Raw genomic sequence first — 11,532 nt, 5'->3', positions numbered from 1 at the left:
CTTTATCTTTATTCATGACAGAGCATGAGCATGTGAAAAGGAGAAGAAGCAAGCACTTTCGTAGTATCTGACCACGCCTCAATCCCCTTCCTCCAGTCTCACAACCTAATTCTAACAAACTGGGACACTCGTGCCCATGCCTGATGAGTTTCGGGTTCTGAAGATATAACTGCACTTACCCTAAGGCTAGAGATCTTCATGAAATTCATCTTTATGAATTCACTCCATGGCAATAACAAGAACTCAGACATCGTTTAAATTGTTCCAATACTGTCATGTAGATTTATCACACTGGTTAGGTAAATACAAATTAACCACAATCCTGGATGTAGGAAAATTAAATACACTTAATCTCTTTACGATCCCTATAATTAAGAGAAAATAGTCATTAGTAAAGAGATGCACAAACTAGGCACTGTGGTCACTGTGAACCGGAAAAACGTCTGCTACGGAGCCTGTGCTGGGCACTGCACATTCTTTAGCTGCATCTATGGCCCCCGTGCTGGGCATCGGTAACAACCTCTCCATTCCTCACTCCCATGTTGTGACAATCTCTAGACATTGACAAATGTCTTCTGGGGAAGGACAAAATCACCCCTAGTTAAGAACTAGTATATTAGATGGTAGTGTTTTGAAGCCAATACCTAAATTAGAAGTCGGCAAAATCAGGAACCCATGGAGCCATGGCTTGTTTTGATGTATCTTATGAACTAAGAATGGTTTTCACATTTTTCATGTATTGCGAAGAGGAAGAGAGGAAACAGCAAGCAGAAGAGGAAGAGGAAAATAAAAATGTGATAAAGTCTTTGGGTAGCCTGAAAATCCTAAAATATTTGCTAACTGGCACTGTACAAAAAGAGTTTGCCGACCATTGAGATGAATAAACCGAGGCTCCAGAAAGTGAAATGATCTGCCTGCTTTCACCTGTTCTGATATCAGATCTGTCCTTTCATTACTCTCATCTTCTCACACTTCTGACCGTGTATTATACATGACCATTCAGGCTCAAATAGAGTTACCCAATAAGGACCAAGATCAGTAATAGTGATTTTGGTTTTGGTTAGCATTTGCAGTTGATGTTCTGTTTTTAACTTACTGTTTTGTTTGTACAATATTAATCTACGAAACAACTCTTCTAGTTTCATTTATACAACTGTTTGGGGAAAATCACAATAAAATACTAATATTTTCTATATTCTAAAATACTAGCACCCAGATTTTTACCTACTTAACGTTAGAGAACATCACAAATTTTGAACTGTAATTAAGCATTGAAATCCAGAGAATAGTCTGAAACTTTGAATTATGTAGCTACCTTCCTATTTCTGAATATAATACCACTTTTAATTCCGAGTCGAAAGCAGATGCCTTATTCTTTAAAGTGCTCATTATCTCGTGTTGCTTTGGTGAGTAGGATATTAATAATAGAAATATGCAATTCCATCTTGCTACTGCTTAAATTATTTTTTTCCCCTTTCCAGGTAAGAGAATGCCATGTCTTGCTGTCTTGCTGTTGCTATTCACTGTATGTTTAGGACTGCCCATTACTCTTCTTAATGCCCTTGTCGTACATTTCCTGCCTTGATAACTGATTCCTCTGACCTCTACAACTTCACAGCAGCATAGCACAGAGATTTCCAAACTCGTCTGCATATTGGAATCTCCTGGATAGCTTCCGAAATATTGGTGCTTGTGTCCCACCCCTAGAGACTGTGAGTTAATTGATCTGGGGTGGGCCCAAGCTTTTACTTTTTAAAACTGTGACCAACTCTAAGATAGAGCAGAACTCCCAACAGAGTCTTCACTGTGACCCACCTTGCCTCAGCCACCCCAGATCACAGCATCCTCCATAACGTGGCATGTAGAGGGAAAGCTTGGAACACAAACCCAGGGCCTTCACATGTGGGTTTGGTTGTTACCATTGCACCATCTGACACACACTGCAGTTTTTAACACCTCCTGCCCCCATCCATAAGGGGTTTCAATGTGGAGACAGATCTGAGATTTGGCATAGGAGTTAAGCAGACTTGGCCAGGCTGCTTGGGGCTGTATCCGAGTTTGATATGGCTTTGAGAGATTGTGCAAGTTTACACTCCCATGCTCCCAATTCTCTTATCTGTAAAATGACTACTGTATGATAACACTGCCTACTTCTGGAAGAGGCTGCGAGTTAATAAACATACTATATAGAAAAGCACTTGGTCACCGGCATTCAGTAAATCTTCCCAATAGTTAGCTAGTAAGTTGGTAGTATCATTTTTTACTACCGTCAATCATTCTTTCTTCAATTTTTTTTATATTTTAATGTAGCATTCAGGACCCTAGATTCGGCCTACCGTTTAAATTGAGCACATTCCTTTTGTAGACCATTACCTAATACGTGTATGATCAGTGACAATCTATTAGGAATCTATAATATATCTATTTACTTCCATATACTTCCGTATTTTGTTGATTAAATCACTATCCCTGATGAATTAGACCACAGTATAAAAATGTTGAACATATTCTGATTTTTTTTCCTCAGCTATTTTACAGCTGAATATTTGTTAAGCCAAATTATTCAGTTTATATGTATGTCTTAAGAATGTAAATATAGGCCTAGCAAGTGACATGGTAGTCATGGCACTGGACTCTCACATGGTTGATGTTGGTTCGAGTTCTGAACCTGATGGCTTACTTTCCCAATTTTTCTTTCTCTCTCTGTCTCTATCTGGTTAAATACAAATAATAATAATAATAACAACAACAATTAATAAAATTAAATAAATAATTCTTTTTAAACTTTAGTTAACTTTTTTTAATCATTATCATTATTATTATCATTGCAATTTGGCCAGAGAAAGAGAGAAAATGAGAAGTGAGAAGTGAAAGTGAGAAGGCAAGCCAACCAGTCTGGGATTTAAACCGCAGTCAGCCATGTGAGAGTCCAGTGCCTTTAGACACCACGCCACCTACTGGCCCCTAAATAAATCATTATTTTTTTTAAATGTAAATTCAAGGCCAGCCAGGTGGCTTGGTTGTTAAGGCAGCTGAATCCGATATGGCCAACTCCGTAGTTCCAGTCCTGGGTTCAGTGATTCAGAGATACACTGAGCATGCATGTTGGACCAAAATCCCAAAAGAAGAATGGAGAAGGGACTGCAGCATGGCCATACACCCAGGGGATGTTTTCTCACTCTCCCTCCCTCTGTCTCCAGTAAGTGCAGGTACGCGAAAGCAAAACTAAAAATTGTAATCCAATCACTATTATATTCTAATTTCATTTGTATCTGATTTACATGGCTATTGAGTTAATAATATGTAAAACTTGTCAATATAACTAATTTGAGAAGTTCTAGAAAAATTAATTATTTATAATTTTCCAATGATTAAATTTATTTTTGTTATGTATGCCTGATCTGAGTAAAATGAAATTAAACTATTAAGTGCAAACTTAAGTGGACAAAATATTTGACAATTAATCACTTTATACCCCAGTTTTGTATAATTTGTTTTAAAAATCTGGACTAAATTTCTGGCCTCTTAGGTGGTAATTAACCTTATTATAGTTATCATGACTTGCATGCAAATTTATTTATTGATACATTTTTTCAAATTTAGAGATAAAATTACTCTTTGCACAATTTACTTAAAATCATCTTGAAAATAAAATCCTTGATATCTTTAATTTTCAACTTAATCTTCTTGAAAAGATAAAATATACCTTTCCAGAATTTGCAGGAAACCACATTTAATAGCTATATGCCTATTGGTGTGAAAGAACCCTGTCTTCTCTGAATGAAGATTTGTGATGAATGGATAAAAATTCATTCGAGACATGTTTTGACTCAATGTACAAGAAGCTGGAACAACAATAAGACAATCCAATTTAAAAATGGACGAAGTGCTTGAATAAACATTTCTCCAAAGACTTATGGAAAGCTGTGATGTAATGAAAAACATAAATTTGGTGTTCTCCTTCAGTTCTTGGCATACAGTTTCTAAAATCTTCATTGCTTTCTGAGTGACAGAAGCATCTTTTGTCATAATTTTTGGTCTTAGCTATTGGTTCCTGACACAAGAGCTTCTAAAATCCTGGGAATTTCTTCCAGAGAGGAGAGATTGCCTGGCAATTGAGTTAATCATCAATGGCAAATGATATAATCAATCATATTTAGGCAATGAAACTGCCATTAAACCCCTTATGCAACAGGGTTCAGATGTAAAGAGTGTAAACAAATGTTTAAATTAAATTATCAGCTAACTCCTTTTATCTATTTACTGCTGTTGGGGATGGAAATAGATATAACTTCAGTGGGAGTAAATTGGAAAATGTCTGATAAAAAACATGAATACATAAACTTCCTTATTTTTAATTCAACTTGTAGGGCTTTATTCCACAGGTAAAAAACTATTTGCTGCATCAGTGTTTATAATAGAAACAATGGAAATAACCTCAATTATCTGTGGAGAGGGGAGTGATTAAAGAAAATACAAAACCTTCACTCAATGTACAATGGAATACTTGACCTTTCAAAAATAAATAAATAAATAGGCAATTCTTTGTGCCATGATAGAAAACAAACTATTGGGGGGGACCAGCGGTTGGCATAATGGCTATGTCACTGGACTACCATGTAGTAGACCACTGTTCGAGTCCTGGACCCGGTGGCTTAAACTCACGCCAGGTGCATGTGCTTGTATGCCCAGGATCCCAAAAGGAGAATGGAGAAAAAGGGATTGCAGCATGGCCATCCGCCCTGAGAGATGATTCTCCCTTTTTGTCTCTCTGTGGTGCACATGCATCCTATAGCAAAAATCTCTCCAAAAAAAAGAAAAAAAAGAAAATGAACTATTCAGACTGGCAGGTGGTGTGTTCGTTAAGGTGCTCTCTGGTGAGCACCCTATAGCAAATTTTTAAAATAATAATAATAAATAAATTTGTATAAAGTTTTATAAAAGAAAAAAAAAAAAGAAAGTAAAATTAAATAAAATTAAAAAGTTTTTTCACTAAAACGTTTTTCAGACAGTGGCAGAGCTCTTAAATAATGAAGAAATGGCCTTGTGAGGTAATGAGCTTTCTTTCATATGGAATATTCAGCCTGAAGGTCATTCTTTACCACATTTAAAGCATGCATTCCTTTGAATAGAAGAATGGACTATGCATTTTATGTGGGGGTTGTTTGTTTGTTTGTTTGTTTGTTTAGAAACTAACTTATTTCTTCTATAAAAGACAGAGTGAAAGGGAGTCATCCCCAACAGGGTCTTCATGCCACAATCTTCCAGGCAGTACAGATCATAACATGCACACATCTGCATGCACAGAGAGACTTCAGGACGTGAACCAGGCTGCCTACAGCTGCTGTAACAATTACCACAAACTTAGTGGCTTAAAACAACAGAAATCTATTCTCTCACCTTCTAGAAGACAGAAATCTGAAATCAAGGGATTGGGTAGTCAGGTTGCACTCCTCCAGAAGTTCTGAGGGGAAATCTATTCCTGCCTGTTGTAGCTTTGGGGTGCTGACAGTATTCTTTGGCTGGCGATCCCATCACTCCTGTGTCTGCCTCCATCTTCACAACACCTTCTCCTTATGCCAGCCTCCAATCTCTCTCCATCTGCTTCTCTCTCAGAAGAATATTTGTAAAGACCTTTAGGACAAACCCAGGTGATCCAGGATGATCTCCTCATCTCAAAATCCTCAATCACATTTGCAAAACCCCTTTTCGTAAACTGGGTACGTCTAGAGATTCTGAAGATCGGGACATAGGAATACCTTTGAAGGAACATTTTCCTACCATATGCTGAGTGTCAGCATATGAAAACATAAAAAAAAAGGAAGAAAGAAACACCAAAATAATTTCAACTGAAGTACCACACAAAAACGTTTTCACTATTCGATTGTGTTATTGCAAAATCCATACAAAGTTTCAAGTATTAGCTTATCCTTACACAAAATAATGTAAGTGTCAAAAATATATTATTCTTAATGTAGTCATATGAAGTATTTGGATTTAATGAAAAAGTAAGAGGAAATATACAAACTTAGCATGTCTATGCCACAACTATGTCTTTATTTACTTTCCAAAAGACGCTGCATTAATTTGTACATTCAAATGAAAGATCTTACATTTATGAAACATGTTAAATATGAAGTACATATGTGTGTATGTGTATATATACACATATGTATATGTGTATATATATATATACATGTATATGTGTGTGCATATATATGTTTATATATATATATATATACACACATATAATATATATGTTTATTTTCCCCCAGAACTAAGTAGCAGTAAGTTGGCACCAAAGTTTACACATAAGACATAGTTATAAACAAACAGGGATAGGAGTGTTGCAGCATAGATCTGTGATTTAACACATTCTTTTGTACAAATACTACAACACTGGGCAATACGGAATACAGTATAAAGGGTTTTGAAGGGGCATGAAAATGTGCAAATTCCTTTCCATATCAGGACACACACAGAGGTTGACCAAAGTCACACATGGACAGCTAGTTAGTGCAGAAGTGGGTCTTTCATCAGGAGCACACTGACCGCTCCCTCCAGTTCATATTAATGAGTGGGTGTGCTGGAAGATTATCCTTTGTCACTAGGAAAGCAGATAAAATGGTCACAGAGCATTTAGTAGACCAGGCAATGGATAAAGTCATATGATTCCTCTAAGGAAACGGTTCTCCTGGACTGTGGGTCCCAGATAACCCAAGTTCACTGACCTCAGTTTAGCAAGTGTACAGTTTATGTGCACTGTACATCAGGCACTGTGTGTAGCACTGACCAGGGACAGTCAGGGTTAGCCTCACTCTCAGTAACAGGTCAGAAGATAAAACATATACAAAACAACTATGGAACAGTGTAACATGGCCCAATCTTTATCAGACCTCACCCGGTCATGGAATCATATGAGATTCCATATTATAACAATGCAACTTCCTGAATACCACCAGCCCCCTCAAATTCCCTGCCTTCAGGATGCAGAGTCCTGCAATGAACTCACCCCCATGGTCCTGCTAGGCACTATGTTCTCCTCCTGGTTCCCTCGGAGAACTGCACCACAGCAGCACCAACGCCACAGAGGCTGGTAGTATGCCCTCCTCACCTTCTTATAGGCTCTGAACAAGCCCTGAGGGGTATTTTATTTTGCTCTCAACTCCTCTTGGTTTCCTGAGCACCCACACAGGAGTTCAGTCCTGGTGATGGACATCATGGCAGCCTGGAGAGGTTCAGGCAAAGAATAGAATTCGGGAAAAAAAAAAAATACTAAGGACATAGGAGTACAATTAACAGAAAGATTGTGAGAAAGAAAGAAAGGATGGAAGAAGTCCTTTATCTTAATAGAACAGGGTGAGGGGCGTCAGCAGGTGGGGAAGTGGTTAAGGTGCTGGACTTCCATGTGGTTGACCGTGGTTCAAGTTTCTGGACCTGGCAGCTTGAAACTTACACCGGGTACTTGTGAGTGTGTACCCAAAGTCCTGAGAGGAGAATGGAGGAGCAGGGATTGCAGCATGGCCGCCCCTCCTGGGTGTGATTTCTCACTTTCTCTTTCTGTCTCTCTAGTGAGCTCATTGCCTTATAGCAAAGATCTCTGAAAGAATAGAGAACAGAGTGAGTAGTAGAGAGATACCTTCAAAAGTAAAAGAAGATGAATACTTCCCTTTCTCAGTTAAGCCAAAAATTTAGGCATTTGCTGTTAGTGACAGGTAGATTGGCTAGTTGGAAGGAAAGAGCAGAAAATTTGAAATATTGTCATTAGAAATAAAAAAGAATGGGAATACAATTGATAAGTTCAACACCTACCTCTGTCACTTATGGGTTCTGTGGCCTGCACAAATTATTTAACTCCTAATGTCTTGATTTCCTCAACTTTGAATGGGAAAAGTGTTTCTACTTAACTCACAAGAGATGTTGTTTAATAGTTTAAGGTACAGGGATAATGCCTAATTTATAATAAATAGCACATAAATGTTTATTCAAGTAAATAATTTTATTAGATTACATTATAAAAAGCTATTGTTAAAAATATATAGTACATGAGGTCTCTACTACTTTTTTTTTTTTTTGGAGAGATTTTTGCTATAGGGCGCATGTGCTTGCCAGAAAGACGGAGACAGAGAGACAGAATGCTAGAAATCATCCCCCAGGGGGGATGGCCACGCTGCAACCCCTTCTCCTCCATTCTCCTCTTGGGATCTTAGGCACATACGCACACGTGCCCGGTGTGAGCTTAAGCCATCAGGCTCACGTCTCGAACCACAGTCGACTATGTGGTAGTCCAGCAACATAGCCATTACGCTAACTGCTGGTCCCAATAATAAAAATATATAGTACATGAGGTCTCTATTACTTTGAAATGCTGTATTCCAGTCTCCCCTGATTAAGTATTGCTTAGAATAGGAAATAGGATAGAGCAGTGTGATACTACCAGCTGCGTTTACTAAAGAAGAGGGAAAAAAAATCGAAAGATAAGAAAACTATGTCCTTTGCTTCCTAGAAGCAATAGGCACTCCTCAATTCCCTATTTTCATTTTTGCTTCATCACCTGGAATTCAGGGTTGGGATCTAATCATTCTGGCATTATTTGCTGCCTCTATTTGAATTCAGCCTTGGAGACACTGCACAAACCTGTCAGCTCTCAGTAACACTAACCTCTACTGCTAATGTGATGGGCCACATTGGCTTCAGTGAAAACCGACCTCTCAGGAATGACAGTAACTTCCCCCCATACTCTCTGTGAGGGCGTTCAGATGACAACAGCTTTATTTTCCCCCATCTCTCCATCACCTACCACAGTTTCTTGTGTACTGGGCATCCAAGATTTGTCTATTGAATCAATAGATTCATTTTCACTTCTATTTAAGATTATTTTCCTGAAAATCAACTTTGTTTATGATTTATTTTTACTATAAATTTTTCCTTTGTTATCCTGTTTAAACTACCTTAAATGATGGTTAAGGCTGAGTTCATGATTTGCGTCCCAGACCGGTGGCCAGAAAAACACACTGGGTGCCTGTGTATGCGTGTCCAAAGATCTAAGAGGACAATGGAGGAGAAGGGATTGCAGCATGGCTATTTTCCCTGGAGGAAGATTTCTCACTTTGCCTCCCTCTCTGGTGAGCCTATGTGCTCATAATAATAATGATAATGAACTACCATAAATCATTTTTGGTTGAAACTATATATAAATAAAATTAAAACAGATTATAGTGTTCTAGAACTTACTAAATTTCTTTGTGGTCTCAGTCCCCTGAGCTTCGCAATAATTTAGCCTGCTATTTGTATCAAGCAGGCCAAAGTATTCAAATTAGTCATTTTTCTCTTTACATGAGATGATGGTATATTTCAGTTTCATTTGAATTATTGCATGTCTCATCTTTGGGAAAAATTCCAAAACATTTAGTGTAATTGTTTTTCTTACCAGGGACAACTACAGAAATATATTGTCTAAATTGCAAAACTTCAAAACAAAACCATTTTTTTTCATCACTTACTCAATTAAATTTCCTTCAGTCTTTCAATTGGAAGTGCTCATGGAAGCTATTAATGAGAAATGGACTCAGTAAAGAATGGCTAGTAATTCTTCTTTCAATCATTAAGCCTAGATTGCATCTGCTCATCAATGCCAACGGTTTTTATATCAATTGAATTTCTAAAATTTTCCTCGTCTGAGCTATCTCCACATTGAAGGTCTGTTTGGGGTAAGAATTTAGCTTGACTTTTCTTCCCTCCTTCCAGGAAATTTTAAAGACAGAGAAGTCATGTTTAGTAAAGATGTATAAGAAGGGCAGTTAGAGGGGGAAGTGTCATCACATAAAACCTCAGAAACTAGAGAAAAAGTTACGTCTAAGAATGAGGAATAGATGTTCTTGACCAAAGAAAATTAAATAAGCCAAGGCAAAGGACACTTAGGTGGCGCACTCGCTGGCAAAGCAATATGAACACGAAGAGGTATTGATCAGAGGCGCAGCTCGCTGGCGCACACTGCAGACTTTCTACCTTAGAGTAATGAGGGTATCTACAAGGCTGGCTCAGAGAGCGCTTCTGAAATGTAAATCTTCTGCATCTCCATTAATCTTCTGTCTCTTCATATTTTTTAAATAAAACCTAGGACTGCTTCCGACTTCACTAGATTAAACATGATCCAGTATAAAGATATTAACACTCAAATATTTTCTATTTTTTCATGAATCTCGGTTAAAATAGACTATCAAGAAAATTACATGCTGCAAATGGTACTAACCATGTAGAAACTGTATTTAGAAAGGAAGAAAACTACACATTTGCCGTGAATGTGAGATAAATTTATAAAAAGAGTCTCTCACGCTAACATATCCAAAAACAAAAGCAAAAAACCTTAGGGACACACAAGACCTTTTCCTGAGGAAACTTGTCTTCAACTTCACTTACAACCGAATGCGAATGAATCTCTACCTGCTAATAACATCAGAATTACTTTTTATTCAAATTCATTAAAGTAATATGTTTATTATATATTTGAGGTTTTCCATATAGTCTCTCTCTCTTTTTTTCTTTTGAGATAGATTTTTGCTATAGAGCATGTGCATGTTCCAAAGAGACTGAAAGTGAGAAATCACCCCCAGGGGTCATGGCCCCACCACAATCCCTTCTCTTCCATTCTCCTCTTGAGATCTTGGGCACGCAAGCACATGCACCTGGCGTGAGATTGAAGCCACCTGGTCCAGAACTCTAACCACTGTCGACTATGTGGGAACCTAGCAACGTAACCATTACGCCATCTGCTGGTCCTTCCATATGGTCTTTCTACTTGAAAAAAACTTGACTCTAAAAATACGTATGTGTCTGAGTTTAGTCTTAGAGAGAAAGGGTTAGAAATCAGTATTCTTAATTCCTGAGTTTTAATTGATTACTTAGTACATTGGATTTAAAAAAAAAAAAAACCAAACTGCTAAAAACAAACTAAGTAAATAATAATTATTAGAAGTGAAGAATAAAATTAAATAATATCTGGCATACATAAACCAAAGGAAGTTTAAGGGAAGATATTCTTGGAACCCACATTCATTCTCCGAGTGGACTAATCTAACCTAGAGTTGTTAACTAATAGATTACAAATAAATGAGATTTTCTACTGAAATCACAAACAAAACGCCAACAGTGAAGTTGAGCTTTGCAACCTTCTCAATGCCCTTGTTCTAAGTAAACACTTGAGTGTTCCTAAGAAATGCTCAAGAAACTCAGTGATCTGCTGAATTTTTTAAAGTTGGAAGACACATGTCTGCACATGTGCAACAAAGAGAGAGAATTCCTCAGTGGGGCCTTGTCAGGTTCACAATTTATTTTTCCCTCTATTTCTGCATTGTGTGAGGATCCTGGGCACTGGCACACACTCTCAGTGTGTTTTTCAAGCCACCAGAGCGAGGATTTCAACGTCAGTTGGCCATGTGGGATCAGGTTCCTTGTGCTCAGAGCAGTGCTATGAGCTCCATGGAGTGGCGTGCTGACTTGTTTTTTTTTTTTTTTTTTTTTTTTTGGGGGGTT

This window comes from Tupaia chinensis, unplaced genomic scaffold, assembly GCF_000334495.1.
Source record: "Tupaia chinensis unplaced genomic scaffold, TupChi_1.0 Scaffold142543_1, whole genome shotgun sequence".
Lineage (NCBI taxonomy): Eukaryota > Metazoa > Chordata > Mammalia > Scandentia > Tupaiidae > Tupaia > Tupaia belangeri.
This window is presented reverse-complemented; position numbering follows the sequence as displayed.